The following is a 9,043-nucleotide window of genomic DNA, read 5'->3' as shown; positions in this document are numbered from 1 at the left end:
CTTGGAGGTGTGTTTGGGGTCGTTATCATGTTGCAATACCACCCTGCGGCCCAGTTTACGAAGGTTGAGTGCACGTGGTCAGCGTCGTACACAGAGGTTGGCTTTGGAAAATAGGCCTATGAATACTGCCAGCATTGCTGAAGGGCTTGAAGGGGTGGGGGGTCAACCTGTCAGTGCTCAGACCATACGCCACACTCTGCATCATACTGGTCTGCATGGCTGTCATCCCAGAAGGAAGCCTATTCTAAAGATGATGCACAAGAAACCCCACAAAAAGTTTGCTGAAGACAAACAGACTACGGACATGGATTACTGCAACCATGTCCTGTGGTCTGATGAGACCAAAATACATTTATTTGGTTCAGATGGTGTTAAGAGTGTGGAGCGGCAACCAGGTGAGGAGTACAAAGACAAGTGTGTCTTGCCTAGAGTCAAGCATGGTGGTTTGAGTGTCATGGTCTGGGGCTGCATGAGTGCTGCCAGCACTGGGGATCTACAGTTCATTGAATTCTAACATGTACTGTGACATACTGAAGCAGAGCATGATCCCCTCCCTTCATAAACTGGGCTGCAGGGCAGTACTGCAACATGATAACGACCCTAAACACCCCTCCGAACGACCACTGGCTTGCTAAAGAAGCTGAGGGTAAAGGTTATGGACTGGCCAAGCCTGTCTCCAGTCTTAAACCCTATTGAGCATCTTTGGGGCATCCTCAAACGGGAGATGGAGGAGCGCAAGGACTCTAATATCCACCAGCTCCTTGATGTCGTCATGAATGGGTAGAAGAGGGTTCCAGTTGCAACCTGTGAAGCTCTAGTGAACTACATGCCCAAGAGGGTTAAGGCAGTGCTAGAAAATAATGATGGCAAAACAAAATATTGACACTTTGGGCCCAATTTGGACATTTTTTCTTAGGGGTGTACTCACTTTTGTTGCCAACAGTTTAGACATTAATGGCTGTGTGTCGAGTTATTTTGAGGGGACAGTAAATTTACACTGTTATACAAGCTGTACACTGACTACTTAACATTGTATCAAAGTGTCATTTATTCAGTGTTGTCGCATGGAAAGATATAATGAAATATTTGAAGAAATGTTAGGGGTGTACTCACTTTTGTGAGATACTGTATATACATATATACATATATATATACATATATATATATATATATATATACATATATATATATATATATATATACATATATATATATATACACATATATATACATATATATATATATATATATATATATATATATATATATATATATATATATATATATATATATATATATATATATATATATATATATATATATACATATATATATATATATATATATATATATATATATATATATATTCAAGTTCATTCTATCTGGTCTGGTAGATTTGCTTCCATACCTTGGAGAAGATTTTGAAGATCCCCTTTCTTTTCTTCTCGGCCTTCATCTCCTTCTCCTCTGCATTTGAAGCGGCCATTTTAATTTGCTCTGACCACAGTAGTGACAGCTCTTCTGGCCTGGTAGCAGTGTGTTGATACCCAGATGAAACACCCAGTTCTTCTCCCATCTGCTGCTTCCTTGAGACCTTTGATCTCAGGTATCTTCTCCACCACTTTAATGGCCTCTCCTCGCCCTCTTTCACCGCTTTCCATTTCTTGGTCTTCTGGTCGAATACGATGTCAAAATCGGAGTTCTTTTCTTCAGTTTCGCCCATAGCCTCTCTGTGTTGATCTTGAGGTGAGGGTGAAAGGCGAGCGGTTAAGGAAAGGTCCTCTTCCGGTAGTAAAACCCCATCCTCACTCTCCACTGGTGAAGACACAGGGCTAGCGGTGGCATTTATGTCCTCATTGGTGTTACTCAAAGCAACATGAGACCTCTGGTTTGGGCTAATTGAGTCCCAAATACCCTCCACGTCTTGGGTGAGGGTAGCTAGCCCGGCTCCCATGGCTGAATCTGCTTGGTCCTGGTCAGTCTCCATTTGGACTTCAGAAGTTTCTGGCTCATCATCTGAACTAATACCATCCAGATTTTGGTGAGAGCCAATGTTGACATGGGAAGTTTCACCCTCGTCTTCCGAGCTTTCTGAAATGACGTCCAGATTTTCGTTTTCGGTCTCCATTTGGTCAATGGAAGACTCGAGGTAATCTTCCAAGTCATCTGGGCTGTTGACCCTTACTTTGATTTGTTCGGTGACAGCTTCGAACGGCGTCTGGAAAAGAGAATTAAACAACGATTCAGAAATGTTTTGATATCAATGAGTTATCACTGAATTAACAGTGTTTTTTTTTTACTTTTAAAGGTGCACTATGCAGTTTTATGGGAGGTGGATTTGTGTACTATTGCAGGGCCTGCAGATAGCTTACAAAACATATTTAAACTACACTCTTTAGTTTAGATTTATGATGATGGAATTATTCAATACTAAGAATTTCATGTAAAGAAAATATGTTTAGAAAACTAACTGCAGGCTCTGTGAATGTAAACAAATCCCCCCCTCCTCTGAAACTACACACTGCACCTTTAATACAAATGAAGGACTACTATTACTAATACTCACGTTACAGTCCTCCTCTGGTTGCTGAGAGGAGACATTGAGGGACAGAGTGGCGGAAACTTTCTCGGTCTCCGGTTCCATTTCCTCGTTTGGACCAAAGAACTCCACGACCCCAGAGTCCGAGTCCCATCCTGAAGCCTCCTCCGCTCCACTGATCTCCTGGAAGTAAACCGTTGATTTTATATGCGAATTATAGCAATAATTATTACAATAATAAAGTATAAGGGTACATTAATAACTGTTAGTTAAAGCATAGTTAATGCCTATTAAGCATTAAGTAAGTGTTAATGCTTAGTTATTTACAGTTAGTTAATGCTTCGTTAACTAATGCTAAGTTAAACATCAACTAAGAATAACAGTTAGTTAATACTTAGTTTATGGTTATTAATTATTTACAAAGCATTTATTAACAGAGAGGTAATGCTTAGTAAATGCTTATTAAGCCTTAATTAAGCATTTACTAACAGTTAATTAATGTACTCACGTTACCATCCTTCTCAGGGAACAAAGTCGCGTGGAGTTTTTCACCATCAGAATCAAAATCCGAGTCCGAATCCGAATCCCATCCGGACGGAGTGAGGACCACCTCCTCGGTTCCACAGATTCCCTGGAAGTAAAGGATTTATTTTCTATGTTAATTATACCAATAAAGATTCAAATAATTATCAAAATAATACTTAGAATAAATAAATAAATTAAATGAATTTGATCGTGAGGGACCAACAAAAAACTAATAAATAAAACATAATGTACATAAAACAATGTTACTTATGTATGTTGTGAATCTATGTGTTCGAAATAAACTAAACTCAACAAAACTATGTGAATTCCTGATGTGAAAATGTGATAAAACGGAAATAAATAAATGACTATTAACACTAGGGCGGCTGTGGTGAAGTGTGTAGGGGCGGTCGACTCTCAACTACAGGGTCGGTGGTTCGATCCCCCGTCTCCACGTCCAAGGTCCAAGTGTCCATGAGCAAAGAGACCCTGAACCCTGATTTGCTCTGGATAGTCAACCTGCTATTGGTGTATGAATGTGTGTGTGCATGAGAATGGGAACAGATCTCTCTAAAAAAAAAGAATCTCCGGTCTCAATGGGATTTACCTGTATACATAGGTTAACAAAAATTATAAAATAAAAATAATAAATGACTATTAATACTCACTTTACAATCCTCTGATTCAGAATCTGAATCCCAGCCTGAAGGGACGAGGGCCAACTCCTCGGTTCCACAGATTTCCTGGAAGAAATCAATTTATTTCTACATTTATTCCTGATGTAAACAACTTAAAGACGCTACAAGGAACTTTAAAATGTCTCTGAAACAGTCTCATTTTTCCTCTTATATCTTCATTTTATCCAAAGTGACTTCCATTAAGTGCATTTAACCATTTAAGGTACAAACTCAGAACAACTTGAAACAAGCAAATGCTATAGCTTCAACTAAACTAAACAACACTCACTTTAAGCTCCTCCTCCTGTTGAATAGACAAGTCGGTGAGGGACACAGTTGGGGCGACTTGCTCTTGAGCCCTCCTGACCACCTTGCTGTAGACACACACATTGGGTTCCACTTTGGCCTTTGTGGTTGGAATCTCATTCATCCTCACTGTGGAATCTGCCGTCATCTCTGAAATACACATAGAGACACATATGGACACAGTGTTGACCAGATCGTGACTTACCTCTTCCGTGTGTGTGCCAGGAGCCTTGGTTGGTGTTGCGTGTGCGACCCTGGGCATCACGCAGACCAAATGGGCCTCGGAGTGGTTCTGGGTTGAAGGAGTTTCGGGGACCGGATTCTTGGAGGACATTTTGTTTTCTTGGTTATTCAAGGCGAGTTCCTCCTCATAAGCAAGTGAATCCTGGAAGTAAACGATTTTATTTCAAGTTAAGCGAAGTTATCTTTATTATTAGTACATTTACACAAGGCCACATTGAAATTCGTCTTTTCGCATATCCCCTCTCAAGTTCCCACACTCCAGAGGGTCAGCCATAGTACAGCGCCCCTGGAGCAGTTTTGGGGTTAAGTGTCTTGCTCAAGGACACAATGGTAAAGATGGTGGGCACTGTGAATGTAATAGCAGCCACCACTATAGCTTTACTACTAACACCCTCCTGTCTGGTGCCGGGGATCCAACCAGAGACCTCGCGGTTACTGGGAAAAACCAGTATCCACCCTATCTATGTGAATTCATGATGGAAAATGTTAATAAGGAAACAAATGGCTGCTATTACTACTCACTTTACGGTCCTCCTCTACTTCCCCTGGGCTCATGGGGCTCTGAGGGGCTGGGGAAGGAGGGCACACAGCGGAGGCCTTCTCCTCCATAAAGACCTCACAGGGATCCTCAACAATCAACTCATTGACCCTGATCTCTGCCTCAAGGTCCAGCTCATTTGTACTGTAATTCTGTTGGAAAGAAAGTAGAACATTGTTAAGTTAAGTTTAAGCTGGGGTATATGATTTCTGATTGGTCAAAGTTAACATGAGCTGTACACTTTGACCAATCAGAGCGAGCCTCTGATTCTCTGTTGTAATTGGCTGTTGGGACTTTGGCACGACTTTGTTGACGTAGAGCGTGTCAGGGAGGGACCATAGGGGAGGGACCAAAGAGAACAAGTGGAGCGGTTGAGGTATTTGGATTTGAATCTCTATCCCAACTGCCATTTTCTCCCCAAATCTTATACCCCAGCTTTAAGTTAAGTTAAGTTAAGTTAAGTTAAGTCAAGTTAAGTTATCTTTATTAGCCAATTACACATTGAAATTTGAAAAATTTGACTTTCAGAAATAATAAAAAGTTCCTCGTAGCACCTTTTATAAACACACTTTACTTTAAGTAAACTAAATAAATTACCAGAATGTCGGAGTGGGTTGGCTCCCCTCCTGTCTCTCTGATCTCTGTCTTTCCTCTTCTAGAGGATTTCTTTTTTCTTTTCTTTGGGACCTCCGGCTCCATTTCCACTGGAGCGGGAAATATAGACGGAAGAATAAGTCTGGGTTTCTGTTGGCAAGAAAGGTGAAAATTTTAAGAAGTGGTTATCACACTTGATATGGCTATCTGTCTGTCTGTCCGTCTGTCTGTCTGTCCGCCTGTCTTTCTGTCTGTCTGTCTGTCTGTATACTATATATATATATATATCTATATATCTAGCTGAGTATTACTGTACCTCTGTCAGTTGAGACGTCTGCAACGGATATATTGGAGGCAGAGAGAGTCCGTGATTCTGTGGGGAAAGAAATTGAACATTGTAAGATGTAGTTTTCGCACTTGATATGATCAATCAATCTATCTATCTATCTATCTATCTATCTATCTATCTATCTATCTATCTATCTATCTATCTATTTATACGTCTATCCGTCCAACTATCTATCTGTCCGTCTATCCGTCCGTCCGTCTGCCCGCCAATCCATCCATCCATCCATCCATCCATCCGCCTGCCTATCTACTGTATGTAGTTAGTTAGTTGATTACTACTGTACCTCTGTTTTTGGAGACGTCCTCAAGTTTGTCTTCCTCATTGACGTCTCTGTCAATACTTTTGCCTCATGTTCCAACTCTGGATATATATGAGGCAGAGAGCGTCTGTGATTCTGTTGAGAAGAAGTAAAACCCTGTAAGATGCATTTTTCACACTTGATACGATCTATCTATCTATCTATCTATCTATCTATCTATCTATCTATCTATCTATCTATCTATCTAGTAGATTAATACTGTACCTCTATCAGTTCAGACATCTTCAGTTCGTTCTTCATGGATGTCTTGACCTGATCTGATGTTCTTCTCATTAATGTTGCCTCATTTTCCAATTTCCATGCATCTATATGAGGCAGGGTGAGACTGGGAGGCTGCTGGAATGACAACTGAAAACCATAAGATGTACTTTACACACTTGATATGATCGAACAAACATTCATTTTGACTATAAGGCCTCAAACAAATCTAAAACTGTGCATTGGATTTCCCTACTGGTCATTTTTTTTTGTATGTAAACTCAATTTCTAAGCAATAGCTCATAATTATAGCTGTAAAATCAATGTAATGCAATGACAACTACTATATTACCCTTTAATATATAGTTAAGTAGGAGTATAAAGTAGTGTTAAATGAAAAAAACACTTAAAAAATCGAAGTATTACTCAAATACAGCACTTTTCCCATGTCAAAGTAAATGTATTGAGTTGGTTGATTAACACTGTACCTCATTGAGTTGTGGCGTCCTAATCATGTTAGGGTTCTGCATTGGCTGTCTTCTTAGTAGAGACATGGTTGTTCCTCTTCAGTTTCTTGATGAGCTTGTGTTTTTCTTGCAGCTTATCCGTCGAGTGTCCAGGACTGTAATGAAGCTTTTTCCTTTCTTCTCCCTCAAAATGATGACATCGCACAGTTCTATTAGACCGTCAGTGTTCTAATTTATGTGTGATGTCATTTTAGAACAATAGTGTTCTAATTTATGCGCGTGATGTAAGTGAGTGTTCTAGAATACACACACTCAGGGAAACAAATGGCTTCTCATACTTGTGAGGACATTCACTGATATTATTTTTATTTAACCTTTATTTATCCAGGAAAAGTCTCATTGAGATTCAAAATCTTTTTTCAAGAGAGTCCATTGTCTCACCGACTGTCATGTTCTGTCTTTGTCGTGTCTTGTTTTGGTGGTTCCCCGTGTTTCCTGTTTTATTTTGGTATGTCTGTCTTGTTCCTCCCCATGTCCTGTCAAGTTTCCCTCCTGTTTGATTACTGCTCCCTTCCCTAATGTGTTTCACCTGTCCCTCGTTGTCTGCCCTGTCTTGTGTGTGTGTGTATATAACTCCCTGTGTTTCTTTGTTCACTGTCCGAGTATTGTACCTGTTGGTGAGTTCTTGTCCTGTGTATGTTCTGTGTTTCCTGTACTCCAGGGGCCTGTTTCAGGTAGCTGGTTTTACATACTCTGAGTTTAATCCTGCGCTCTGAGTTGGTGAGTAACTCTGGGTTTTCGGTTTCAGAACAGTGGATCAGCGTTGGGTTAATCAACTCTGAGCGTGTTCACTCTGGGTGGAGCATGTGCGTAAAAGCCATCGTCAATGGATCGCTGATAACATGATTCACCATGGAAACAGAAGAAACAAATGCTTGATCCTCCCACTTCTCCACTTCTCAAAAAAGAAAAAAAGAAATCTCCGCTCCTCCCACTGAGTTAGAAATATTAACGAATGAGTTTATGGTAGCCTATGGAGAAGAATTAACGGGATATTGTCTCATAACTCTGATCTAATCTCCTCGGCAATCCAGAAAAAAAAACAGATCAAACATTTCTTGTCAAGATAATCATTTCGCTTCCGTATGAGAAGCCATTGTCTATTTTAAAAAGTTACTCATATCAGCTGTAAAGTAATAAAGCTGGTGCGGCACAGCATTGCTGACAGTGTTTTATATTCACTGTATAATATGTTGGCAAGCTATAGCCAGTACTCGAGTTGAGGGGGGATGGGGGGGGATGGCATCCCCCCTTGGAAATAAAGATCGCAAAAGCATCCCCCTTCTACATCGGCCATCCCCCCTTCCCATCCCCCCTGTTATTTTATCAATGAATGGAGAAATATCACCACTATTTCAACATTTAGTAACACCTGCGCATACGCTGCCGGCACTCCACTCAGCACTCGATTCTGGCGCTTGCCAGGGTTGGGGAAATGTATTTACATTTGTTCAGCCAATTAAAAAATGTGTATATAATATACCATTACCATTCGTAGCTTCTGATTGGATGGGCACGGCGAGAGCCCGCCTCCAAAATCAATCATCGCATCACCACCTGCTTTCCTGTGGTCAACCGTCAATCACTTCCAAAGAGCGCAGTCTCCCCTTTGCAAAGGCAGTTAGTAGGCTACTCGGCGACTTTTCTCACACGTTAACTTGTTCTTTCGGATATTAAATGCTGTGCGCAAAAGCTCATTCACTTCCTACTTTATCCAAACCGACTTACAGAACTTTTTGTTTAGCGTATCGCTTATTTAAGCCTGTAAACAAGCCTAGTGCTGCTTCCACCTCCAACGATGCTGCTGCTGCAACATCGGGGTCACTGCCTCTTCCCCTCAGCAAGCGCTCCCCCAAAGCCTTCTCTTCTATCGGCTCAGGCTGCCTACTGTACATGTTTTCAGGTTGATGCAAGGGGCGAATTAAAAAAATAACTAGAACTGCAAGCAGTTGTGGACGGGGGCCAAGCCGTCCCGTGCGACTCGGGATCGGGCGTCGTCGTGCGCGGCGCCGGCCCCTCGCTTCACGGAATCCGGAGACGTGAAGTTTTTGAATGTGGGATGTTCGGTTTGGGAGTTATAGACCGAAAGGCAAAGAAATCGCGGAGAAAGATGCTCAAGTGTGTTTTTGGCGCCCCCTTTTGCAACAATTAAAGGAAAAAGTACAACCAACCTGAGAACAGGCGAACAAACATGTGTGAAGTTTGGTGTTAATAGGATGAATCGTGTT

Source organism: Ammodytes marinus, assembly GCF_949987685.1.
Source record: "Ammodytes marinus genome assembly, chromosome: 24".
NCBI classification, from domain to species: Eukaryota; Metazoa; Chordata; class Actinopteri; order Uranoscopiformes; family Ammodytidae; genus Ammodytes; species Ammodytes marinus.
The sequence above is the reverse complement of the archived record's forward strand: the minus strand, read 5'-3'. Positions refer to the sequence as shown.